At 44.4% G+C, this 12,579-nt stretch overlaps 1 pseudogene; it reads right to left on the bottom strand.

Annotated features, from left to right (window-relative positions):
* Positions 1-2,127: 2,127 nt before the first annotated feature.
* Positions 2,128-12,579, bottom strand: part of LOC146174596 (uncharacterized) — a 37,061-nt pseudogene continuing 26,609 nt past the window's right edge.

Below are 12,579 nucleotides of genomic sequence, written 5' to 3'. Positions count from 1 at the left end.
GCTTTTTGTTTTCGTCCGTGACATGTTCGTTTTTACGTTAAAATAAATGATATAAGTATCACAAGGACAGCGAAAAGTTCCTCCTGCCGTGTAGCCGTTCCGCTATATAGTGAGCACAAATAAATGGGCCACCTTCGGTGTAATCGAGCACAAGCAGTTTCCAATGCCCGCGACCGATTCGGTGCGTGTCTCAAAATCAAGTGGTTGCTCGCGCGGGCTTGGTTTTGAAATTTACCAGCATCCGCTTTTCAGCCATACATAGTGAGTTCGTTCCGTGTGCACCAAAGATGAGCACGTTGGTGCGACGCGGCGAGCAGCGCCGTATCTCTCTCCATTACGAACGTGCAGCAAACAACCCCCAAAGTGAAGCAGCAGCAGTGTTTTTTATTTCCGTTTTATTTTAGCAGCGCTAGAATATGGACAGATAGAGACAAACACACATTTTCTATCTGTCCGTATTCTAGCGCTGTATTAAAATAACGTTCAACCAACTCGCCCAACGTGCCTCCGTACTGCAGATTAGCATACACTCCAGTAATATATTACCTTGATCTTAAGTGAACTAACTATACATGTGAACAGCCACACCGCGAGTGTTGTTACACAGATGGCTACCGCATCGGCACTACCAGGGCGCCTAAAACGAAGTTTGAGCGGCGTACATTTCCGGGCTATGGCAACATTTTCTGTAAATGCGGAACCTATATCGCGACATGGTCAAAAGGGCGCGACGGCATCGTTCTTCGCTAAGGCCTTCATTCGAAATTTCGTGTACATAGAGCTCAGCCTTTAGTAGCCAGCGTGTTCAGAGTCGTCCCACCAGCTTTGTAGTAAACTAACAGTACGGCGGTGCGCTTAAAAACACTGAACTCTGGAATCGCGCGCCCCGCACCGACCTCAACAACTGGCTGCATAGCAATGGATAACATTTTCCTGTGCACACGCATTCCGCGAACTCTGTGCCGGAGTGAAGCATCTGTAGACAAAATAATAAAGGCCACACTCCGTGGTTTCAACTCTTGCCTCGCATTGGGTAATGAACATACGAAGGTTCTCTTCCTGTGTAGAAGTACAAGACACTAGATTACTATGGTAGTAGAAGCTTAGACGAGCCTGAGTGCACAAGCGTGGTCCCCATTATTCTGTCTTAAACTGTACCGCCTTTGTCAAAAGTAACCAGACTGTGTGGTTTGCTTCTAGCTCCTATTGTTTAGCTCTAGCCCTTACGACCCCCCTAAAGCTGACATGGTTGTTAAAGGATTGGGAACATGGGCTTCGACAAGATTTGTTCACATGCAGAAGTGCGGGGGGGGGGGGGGGGGGGTCCAACAAACAGGCTGCACAGCTCATCAATAACCACTACCTATAAGCTGGTGTGGCTAGGAGGAGATAGAGGTTTGGGGGGGGGGGGGGGGGCATGGTGCCCTTTTTGCACGCCCCTGCCAATGCCGAGGACTGGGGTCTTCTTACCTTCCAATATATTTTCATCGTTAGAGAAGCCATAAGGTTTTCAGAAAACTAAACGAGCTAGAGGCAAACTACGCAGCCTGGTTACTTTGCCGGTTCACGTACGGAAGAGGTGAGAACAAATGTTTACTTCTCATTTCATTTCCTTGATGAATATGAAAAAAAGACTACATCAGATATCATTTCTTTGCAAACTGCATGCTTATTTGTGCTTTTGCATTGTGCATCCTGACCAATTACTAAGTACGCTGTAATTTTGCAGGCTTCTTTCCTAGGGTTCTCCACAAATCCTGGCTTGAAAAAAATGGATTGTCGCCATAAGGCGAGACGAAGGCAAAGGGTTCAGTATTAACAAGCACACAAAGGTGTGCTCAAAGCAATTTGCCGATAGCGACTTTTACGCAAACTATGCTTCCGGCACGAGGCGCCTGAATGATGACGTGGGGCGAAACATATTTAGTTTTGCACAAAAGCGAAGTAAGGTGCAAAGGAAGCCACCGAAAGAGTGTTGCGTACAGAATGGTGCTCTGAATACAGAAGTGATTACGACCAGTGGAATGCAAGCTGACGACGTTTGTTACGAACAATCTAGAACGTTTCGTGTACAAGCAGCATGTCCAGATGTCGAAATGACAACAGCTCCTTGGTTTCACAGTCGCCTCAATGCACATGGGACTGCACCGGACAAAGAGAAGCACAAGAGCTGAGTCAATCACTTGCAACAGTGAAGAATGAGCTGAAAGCTACCAAAGAAGAACTACAACATGCTCATGTGGAACTTCAAAGAAAAAACAAGAAGCAAAAGAAAAGGAAGAAGTGAAATCAGTAAACGAAATGCTATTTCGCTCCAGCAGGGAACTAGAACTCACCAAAGAAACAGCAGAAAAGCTTGAACAAAAAATTGGAAGAGTTTTCTGTTGACCGATTTAACCACAGCGACGATGACGTGCGATTTTATACTGGTTTGCCATCGTATGCCATGTTTAAAACAATTTTAGATTTCTGTAGTCCCGGGGAACAGGGAGTGAACATCACGCTCAAATCTTCTTCACAAGTGAACCCATCGTAGGCAGGTAGGCCAAAGAGCCTCAAAGCGGAAAATGAGTTTTCCTCTTCCTTGTAAGAATGCACCTGGGACTTTTTGAAAAGGATCTTGATGACAGGTTCTGTGTGTCAACTGCCACAGTATCAAGAATCTGTATTACCTGGGCCAGATTTGTTTTTACTAAGCTAACAAAGATACCTCTGTGGAAGTCTAAGGAACATGTTCAAAAGTAAATGCCACTTTCTTTCCAAGGGAAGTATTCAGCAACAAGAATCATCCTGGATGCAACAGAAATTAAATGTCAGGCAGCCAGCTCACTTGTGCTGCAGTCGGCAACATTTTCTCCTTACAAATCAGCAAACACCTTCAAAGGACTGATTGGCATCTCACCCGATGGTACAGTGACGTTTGTCTCCTACTTGTTTCCAGGTTCCATTTCTGACAAAGAATGTGTGAGAAAGAGTGGCTTCCTAGCCCTCTCTTTCAATGATGGCGACGTTGTCATGGCGGACAAAGGTTTTAAGATAGAAGATATACTTTAAACAATAAAGATGGCTTTGAACAACCCGACTTTCCTCGGAAGATATCAATTCAGTGAAGAGGAGATAACAGAAACGGAAGAAATTGTATCACTACACATACATGTAGAGCGACAGATACAACGCATCAAAGGTTTTCATATCTTTGATAGGCCTGTACCGCTTTCTCTGGGACCCATCATAAACTAAAGATGGATTGTGTGCATTATTCTAACAAACTTCCAGTCACCACTGGTGCAGCCATCTAATGAATGAGTGTTCACAAATCTGCTCCTGCCGCAATAAGAGGCAAGCTTTTTTCTGCTTTTTCGAAGCCTTGATCTTAATTACTATGTGGCTGCAAATAAGCGATGCTTGAAAACTGGCACTGAACTTTCTGAATAGGATAGCTCTACAACCCATTACCCATTTCTCATAACCGTGACAGTCATTGTTTTCACGGACATGAAAGAGGACAAAACCTACACGATGCATTATCAGAATATGACGTGCAGCGAGAACATCCGAGATATCCGTAAATGCAGCAAGCACGTCTAATACACATTAAGAATGAATGTAAGAACTGAATAGTTAGCTTGGCTTCATTAGTCACTCGGGCAAACCAGCAAGTTCTGAAGGGTCTTCATCCCTTGTTGCTTGGTTACCAGGGATGACACTAGATGATGTGATACTCGTCCACTCCTGGCTCTTGAGGCAGCCTTGCTTTAATGCTGCAGTGGATAGGAGAGAAAAGATGCAAAAATATGGTGTCTACATTTCTTCAACGATAATGATAAGGGGTGGAAAGCCAATTATCAGGGCGACATAGGACAGAGGAAATGATATCAATAGTTGTGAGCCTAGCATGAGCACGTCCTGTGCTACTGGTCGCTTCTTCGTTTGCTTCATAACAATAATGTCAGCATAGTCTTTATTTTATAGGCACTATGCATTGAGAGACTTTAGAGGCCATGCATGGCAACCGCACAGAAAAAAAGAACTCATGAAGTTTTCGTCTTGCGAAAGTCCAATCTTGAGCAGAAAACCTGATGCGGTCGATAATTACGAACTGATCAGAAAAAAAACAACAAAATCGGTCCAGGACAGACCAGACAATGCCATCTGGCCAAGGACCTGGCCATGGCTGCGGTCCAGTCTAAACACACCCATGCTGTCCTTCTTGAGGCAGTGCCCATCTCCAATATCGTCGGGAGTTTTTCCCTTTAAACTGTATGGGCACTTCACCTCAAGTAGGCCATGTGAAGGAGTTTAACACGGGTCAAACACAAGCCTGTCCGGTGAAGCTCCCAACCATGGACACGAGGGGTCCACAACCAACCCGCTTCGAAAGGCTTTCATCACAGCCATGTATCGCTGCATAGCCGGTGGTTCATTCGTAATGCCGTATCTGTATTAACAACCATAAAAGAGGCAAGCCAATATTTTACTTTCATCTCAAGAGGAACTTCCATACAGAACAAAACCGGGTGCACTCTCTTGGTCTATACTAAATAAAAAAAACTGTTCGCACTGCATTGCAGGGTACTCGGATAATCAAATAATGAAGATAAAGGAAAGAACACATGCTGTTCAGAGTCTGACTTGGTACATATATATGGATATAATTCCACAGCAAAGAATCTAATGCTTTCAGAAGGAAGCCCTCCAACTGATGGAATCTACTGACTTGCATACCATCATTACAATCCACCTTCACGAGAATGCAGTGTGCTAGCAATCCTGATTAACCACAAATACACATTTTCACAACTTAACTGAGCAGACAATTTTTTGGTTGTGGGAGAGCACAGGGGAGCTGAATCATCAGCTCTTTCCCATTCTACGAGCATAGCCCAATGTGCAATGTGGCCACGCCCTTTGACCTCTTTTTGAAAAGGTTTATAAAGGATAATGCTTTTTTTTCCCAGATGTCCCTGGTTAACCCAGAGCTGTGCACCCTCGAATGCACGCTTTGCAATGCCAAAAAGGCCAACTTAGCGCATATTCTACGCATGTGCCCTGAGCTCCAACCCCAAAGCCGAATGGCTATTATCTAACCCACTGCAATGGGAGGCTGCGGTGATCAGTCCTGAACCTATGGCACAACTGCGGGCGGTGAGTTGAGCTTTGGAAGTAGCCGAAAGACACGGTCTGACAGCTACATCCCGAAGCCAACGAAAAGAAGTCCACTAATTATCTGACCTCTTTTTTACGGAAATGAAGTTTTCATCACCACCACCATCCCAGATGTCCGCATATTTTGCCGAGTTTCCAAAGGTGAGCTCTCCAGGGAACCTTCTGTATGTCGTGTCACATGCTCCACACCTGTTGGTATTCATTTTTCATTTTCTGAAGGGAAAAATTTGGCCTCTGGTCATTTCAGATTAACAATGATTAATTTTACTTCTTATAGTTACCGGTTGGGCTATTCAAAATGCACACAGGAGGTTTCGCAGCACTACCCATGATGCCATGGGCTGTTTGAAATTCATTTCCTGTACTTAGTAAGATGAGATCTCACTTACTGAACAGCCCTGACACGAAACAGGTCTTTGTCTGCAGTCACGTTATGCAGGCCTTTTTCTGTCCACGCCTGCCGCTTGACGACAACCCCAAATGACGAACCAGTCAATCGATAGATGCGAGCTCTCTTCCACAGCTCACTGCCAGACTGCTGCCTTGTGTTTTTTCAAGATCGATGGCCTCCTGGCTGGATACTTGTAATCCCTGGAAATCAAAAATTGTTTAGACAGTTTATCACCTCAGGCTTATTTATACTGGCCGTGCTGTTTGATGTGGTTCTACAATTTTACGTAGATAGCTTCAATATGTTTCTCTAGAAAAGGGGACATTTTCAGGCCGCTATTATGCAAAGTGGTCTAGCAATCACACATCAAACTTTTTCTTTCCCCCGAGGCTTGTATGAACAGTTGGTTCAAAATCTGAGCGAGTGTAATAATGCTTTAAGTGAAAGGTAGTGGTCTGCAACTGAAATAATGAAATCGTTATCATGGATAGCTGCTACTTAAACTACCACGTGCTAGTTGTTGCTTCGGTTTTTTTTTGTGATTAATATGTCGCCATCTATTTTTATTTCTTCTTACAAAACAGACTGCTATGCGATTTGGTGAAACTAGGTTCTCAATGCAAAAAATGTGACAGAAACAGCAAAACATGGAAGCCGCATTATGGTTGGATACAACTAAATAAAAATGTGGCATTGCCCATCGGATGACTACCCACCAGAAAAAAGTGTCGACATATTTTCATAGTGCCACATTCAATTCGATTAAGTTGTCGTTAACAGCCTTTCATCTGCCACTTCACGCGATGACACTCCCTGGGATTAACCACAGGATCACTGGAAGGGCGAATGGCACTTTGTCTTAAGTCGTATCCAACTGTACTGAATCCAGTGCATCCTCGGTGTCATTGAGGCTTGCACGAATAGATCAGGAGGCCATTTACTTGGTTATCTCCAGCCTCCAGGTAAAAGGTGAACATACCTTAAGGATGGCTGCTTCAGCGGCAGGGAAGTCCTCATCTTGCAGGTGCCACTGGTGACACGACTCAAACAGTCGTGGTGGTGTCGGCAATTCTGCAGTCCTTGCATTTGTGAACACTATTTCTGGTACCACGTGGACTTGAAATCTATGTGGCACAAGAGGCATCAGATACTGCAGAGGACTGCCAATCGGTGTCGGTCCTAGTTTTGATGATGCTTTAACAAGCTCAACGCTTTCCAGGTGTCTTGAAAATGACGAAGGACACAGCTTACCAATGTTTGCCCCGAGTGTCCTTATTCTCGAAGAAAATTCTTGAAATGGTTGGGCGTTCTGCCTTGCATCATAAAACCTGCTGTTGATAGGCTTTGAGAGGCCACCTTGTCGCACACTCCTCCAGTTCACAAACTGCAAAGGCAGCGGTGCAAGTGGGCTGCTACGAGGGCGCCTCCACTGCTGAGGCAGCTCAGTGCATGCCACCTCTGGTGGTGGTTCCTTGTATCCACTTCCCTTTAGTATCAACACCAGCTTTAATGCGGCTACACTGCGGCTACACACTCCACTGGCACCAACTGGACAACCGCATCTTGCGGATGCTACTGACCCGCATCCTTTAAATGTAAGGCAGACCTCATAAGCCTTCGATGCCGTCTTTTGGCTCCGAAAACAAGTGCACTTCAGATGCACCTCGTCAGGCCTGAAAAAAGTGAAAATTTCATATCAACCACTTTGAAGCATTTTTGAAATTTCCATTATAGCTTGATGCAGCCTAATCGGTGAACTATAATATATAGAGATATACTAAACAATGATGTTTGCTTGTTGTTGTATGTTGTGTTTTACGGCACATAGGCAACTAAGGCCATCATGCGCCAAAAGCAAGGTTTAAAATCTGGACTTTGTTTAAGAGCTTTAAAAAGTTATAGGTTCTATAACTTATTTAGATACTTTGCTTCTTTTTTTATGAACGAAACTATGCAGTAAATGTCAATGAGTGACCTTTCTCCTAAAAGTAATCTTGGGCGGAATGGTATATGTTCATTGTAAAGTTGTGGGAAGTGCTTCTGTCGTAGATCTTCACGTCTTGTACAACTGATTAGGATATTGTTGATTGTGAGCACGTCTCCACATTCTTCACAAGTAGGCTGACCGTGTTCCGTTAGTACAACGTTATGTGTAAGGTGTGTGTGACCGATACGAAGACGACATAGAACCACTTCAGTGAAACGCTCTTGGTGGCTACATGTTTTCCATTCCTCTACCACGGGCTTCAGTACGTGTAACTTATTGTTGATTTCCTTGTCCCATGAACCCTGCCATGCCTCTTTCAGTTTTCTTTGTATATATTTTATGACATCTCTATGAGGTGCATTTACTTGTTCTATGTTTGCATTCTGGGCGACTGCAGCACACGCATCAGCTCTTTCATTTCCATTTATACCTACGTGACTTGGCACCCAGAAGAATTTAATTTCGTGTCCCCGTGTTTCAGCTGTTTTTATGCAATGTATTATATTTCCTGATAAGGACTGTGTTGCATTTCTGGCGTGTAGTGCTGTGATCACACTAAGTGAGTCCGTGTAGATTATACTTTTTACGATGTTGCACTTTACTACCTTTTCCGCAGCTAAGGAGATGGCATAACATTCGGCAGTAAAACCTGTTGCACACAGAAGTAGCTTAACTATTTTGTTTTCAAGTTCTTCTTCTACTACACCACTACCAACGTAAAACGTTTTTAGAACTGCCTGTATAAAATGCAGTGTGGTTGTTGTACTTTTCCTTCAAGGCTTGGAACTCTTGTATTATATGATCAGGTAGTGTCTGCTTTTTACGAAACTGTGTTAGTGAGAGGTCACATACTGAAGGGAAGCTGTACCAAGGGGCAATTTGTTCGGGACAATGGACAACGTTTGGAACTGTATCATATATGTTTAGTTCCTGCCATAACTGTTCATAACAGAGAATTAGGGGCCTTATTGCTAGCGGTTTATTGTTAAAAAGTCTTGTAGATGGGCATTTTGTGACTACAGAGTGGCAAAGGTGTTTTGGGATGGACCTTATCTTTAGCACGTAAGCACACGCAAGCATTCTTTTTCTGTCTGCGAGAGGTGGTTCATTTGTTTCTAAATGGAGGCTATTTACGGGGGATGTTCTGTATGCGCAAGTTGTAAGCCGCAGGCCAAGGTTTTGCACAGGATCTAGACGTTTTAAGTAAGAGGGTCTTACTGACACATACACAACACATCCATAGTCCAGGGAAGAGTGTACTACTGAGTGATATACACGCATAAGACATGTTCTGTCAGAGCCCCAACGTTTGTGTGATAGCACTTTCATTATGTATCATCATTTTATTTCGGTACCAGTATCCTATGGTGCTATTGCTGCACTTTTATGGCAGCATTATTAATATGTTTTTTGTGAGAGCCTTGTTAGGCAGACAAAGAATGAGAACTACCTGCTCTGAGTTTAAAGGTTAAACAGCAGACTGTTTATTTGAAGTTAATGAATATATATGGGATGAAGTGGCTAGAGGTGTTGTTGATGCTGCAGCGCGTCTCCCGTGATAGACGAGCGGCGCAGAAGTGCGAGGAGTCTTGAGTAACCATTTCAAGTATCTGAATACTTCCTCTAAGCAAGCTGTGAATAGTACTGGGGAGATTGTGTCTCCTTGCCTAACACCTTTCCTTATGGGAATTTTGTTACTTTCTTTATGAAGAACTATGGTTGCTGTGCAGCCACTATATATATATTCCAGCACTTTCATGTACGGCTCGTCTACTCCCTGATTTCGTAATGCCTGCATCACCGCCGATGTGTCATGAGTCAAATGCTTTTTCGTAATCAATGAATGTTATGTATAAGGGCTGGTTATATTCCGAGCATTTTTCTATCACCTGATTGATGGTATGGATATGATCGATAGTAGAGTACCGTTTCCGAAAACCTGCTTGATCCTTTGCTTGGTGGCAGTCTAAGGTTGTCCTGATTCTATTAGTGATTACCTTAGTAAATACCTTATACGTAACAGACAGTAAGCTGATTGGTCAGTAATTTTTAAGGTCCTTACAGTCCCCTTTCTTATGAATGAGAATAATGTTTGCATTCTTCCATGGTTCTGGTACCGTCGATGACACCAGGCACTGCGTATACAGGGTGGCAAGTTTTTCTAGCACGATATCCCCCCCGTCCTTTAGCAAATCTATAGTTATCTGATCCTCTCCAGCTGATTTCCCCCTTTTCATAGATTCTAATGCTTTCTTGACCTCGTCCTTCGTCACTGGTGGAACGTCTGACTGTTTTTCCCTGCCGCCAATCTCGTTACGGTCCTGACTACTTTGGCTGTTGTAGAGATCAGTATAGAACTCCTTGACTACTTTGACTATCTTGTCCATATTGGTGATGACGTTGCCCGCCTTGTCCCTTATCGCATCCATCTGGTTTTTGCCTATGCCCAATTTCTTCTTTACCACTTTAAGGCTTCCCCCGTTCTTTACAGCATGCTCGATTTTCTCCATGTTATACTTCCTTATATCAGCCACCTTGCGGTTATTGATTAGCTTTGATAGCTCGGCCTATTCGATCTGGTCTGTTGGATTGGAAGCTTTCATATTCTGGCGTTTCTGAATCAAATCTTTCGTCTCCTTAGACAGCTTACCGTATCCTCTCTAACTATCCTACCGCCTACTTCTACCGCACACTCCGTAATGATATCTCTAAAATTACTCTTCATTGCTTCCAGGGTAATGCCGCCATCCTCGGTTAGAGCCGAATATCTATTCTGTAGTGAGATCCTGAATTCTTCTGCCCTCCCCCTCACCGCTAATTCGTTGATGGGTTTATTTCTTACTAATATGTTGCGTTCCTTCTTCAGATCTAGGCTAATTCGGGACCTCACTATCCTGTGGTCACTGCCTCGCACTTTCCCAATTACCTCTACATCTTGCACAATGGCGGGGGTTGAACACATTATGAAGTCAATTTCATTTTTAGTCTCCCCGTTAGGACTTTTCCATGTTTATTTCCGGTTCTTACGTTTGCTGAAGAAGGTACTCATGATTCGTAAGTTATTGCGCTCTGCAATCTCAACTAGTAACTCCCCCCTGCTATTCCTAGAACCAATGCCATAGTCACCTACTGCCTGGTCTCCTGCCTGCTTTTTTCCTACCTTGGCATTGAAGTCGCCCATTAGTACAGTATACTGCGTCTTTACGTTTTGCATTGCCGATTCTACATCTTCGTAGAAGCTTTCAACTGCCTTGTGATCATAACTACATGTTGGTGCATAGGCCTGTACAACATTCAGTTTATACCGCTTATTAAGCCTAATTACGATGACTGCCACCCTCTCATTATTACTATGGAATTCATCTATATTGCCCGCTATATACGTAATGACAAGGAAACCTACTTCTAGTTGTCGCCTTTCTGGTAAGCCTCGATAACACAGTACATGCCCATCCTTCAGTACAGTATATGCCTCATTCGGCCTCCTAACCTCACTAAGCCCTATGACATCCCATTTCATACCTTCTAGTTCCTCTAACAGTACTGCTAAGCTAGCTTCACTTTCTAGGGTTCTAACGTTAAACGTTGCCAGGGTCAGATTCCAATGACGGCCTGTCCAGCGGAGCCAGAAGTTCTTAGCACCCCCTGCTGCATCACAGGTCTGGCCGCCGCCGTGGTCAGTTGTTCCGCAGCCGCTGGTGACTGAGGGCCGAGGTTTTATAGAGCTTATCATTGGAGAAGTTAACGAGTGTTGTATCATGTAAACTGTGTCTTTGTGTCACTCAAAAGCTCGACAAGCAAATGAGTAGACGGTGCGAACGGGGCTTGATAACGCTATCGCGTTCCATTCTGGCGAAGCTTAAGCATCCTCCAAATTTTTGTATGAGAACCGCAGCCTGAATTCAGTCACAAAAAAGACGTCTACCCGCTTCCCCGCATTGATGGCGCCATTGACTGCTTGTACTCTGCGTCATCCGTTTCATCTGCAGACCTGCGGTCTGGATGCTGGCAGGTTCCAATGAATCCAGCAGATAACGAGAAGACCGCTTCATCACTCCCAATGGACTGTTCGAATTTAATTTTATTCCCTTCGGTGTGTGCCTTGCGCCTGTGGCATTTGAAAGCTTCATCGATTCTGTACAATGTGGACTGAAATGGGAGGTCTGTATGTGCTATCTACATAACGTAGGCACCTTTCTCAGGATATTCAAAGAACACCACGATCGCGTATTGCTCGTACTGGACTGCTTACGTCAAGCTGGCCTAGTTTTGAGTTCGAAGTGTCGTTTCGGTTAGTGGCAGATGTTGCTTGGTCACTTCGTCGATGGTGACGGCGTCCGTCCTGATCCTCAGAAGACCGTAGCCATTGCCTCGTTTCAGCAACCTCTGATTGTGAAGGAGCTCCGCAATCTTTCTGGCTTTGCTCCTATTTCCGAAGCTACATACCTCGTTCAGCAGACGTCGCCTACCCGCTCACATTCCTACTACATAAACACACTCCGTTTCAGTATTCATCTTGGTGCGACTTGTCTTTTCGGCAACTGAAGTTCCTCTTAACTTCGCATCCTATCTTACGGCGCTTCAATCCTGCTCCAATGAAAATGCATACTGACGCAAGTGGTCTAGGCATCGGTGCTATCTTCATTCAGCGCTGTGAAAACACGTGATTGCTTACGCCCGTCGGACTCTAAGTAAGACTGAACGTAACTAACCATCACTGAGCACGACTATCTCGCGGCTGGTTTCGCCGTGCAGTGGTTTCGCTGCTACCTGTACGGACGGCCTTTCATAGTAGTAACCGATCGCCATTGGCTACTAAATCTTCGTAATCCACCTGGTCACCTGGCCCGCTGAACACTTTGCTTGCAAGAGTACGACCATATTACACAATTTCATACAAGAGTGGCCGATGGCACGCAGATGTGGACTGTCTCTCCCGGTTCCTACTCGACACTACGGAAAGTAACATAGAAAGCTTCAATCATTGCATCATTGCGTTGTCTGAAAGGTTCCCTGATACTCGCTGTTTCCAAAC

This window comes from Amblyomma maculatum, chromosome 11 (genome assembly GCF_055883805.1).
Source record: "Amblyomma maculatum isolate TAMU_Amacu chromosome 11, ASM5588380v1, whole genome shotgun sequence".
In the NCBI taxonomy this organism is placed as follows: domain Eukaryota; kingdom Metazoa; phylum Arthropoda; class Arachnida; order Ixodida; family Ixodidae; genus Amblyomma; species Amblyomma maculatum.
This window is presented reverse-complemented; position numbering and strand designations above follow the sequence as displayed.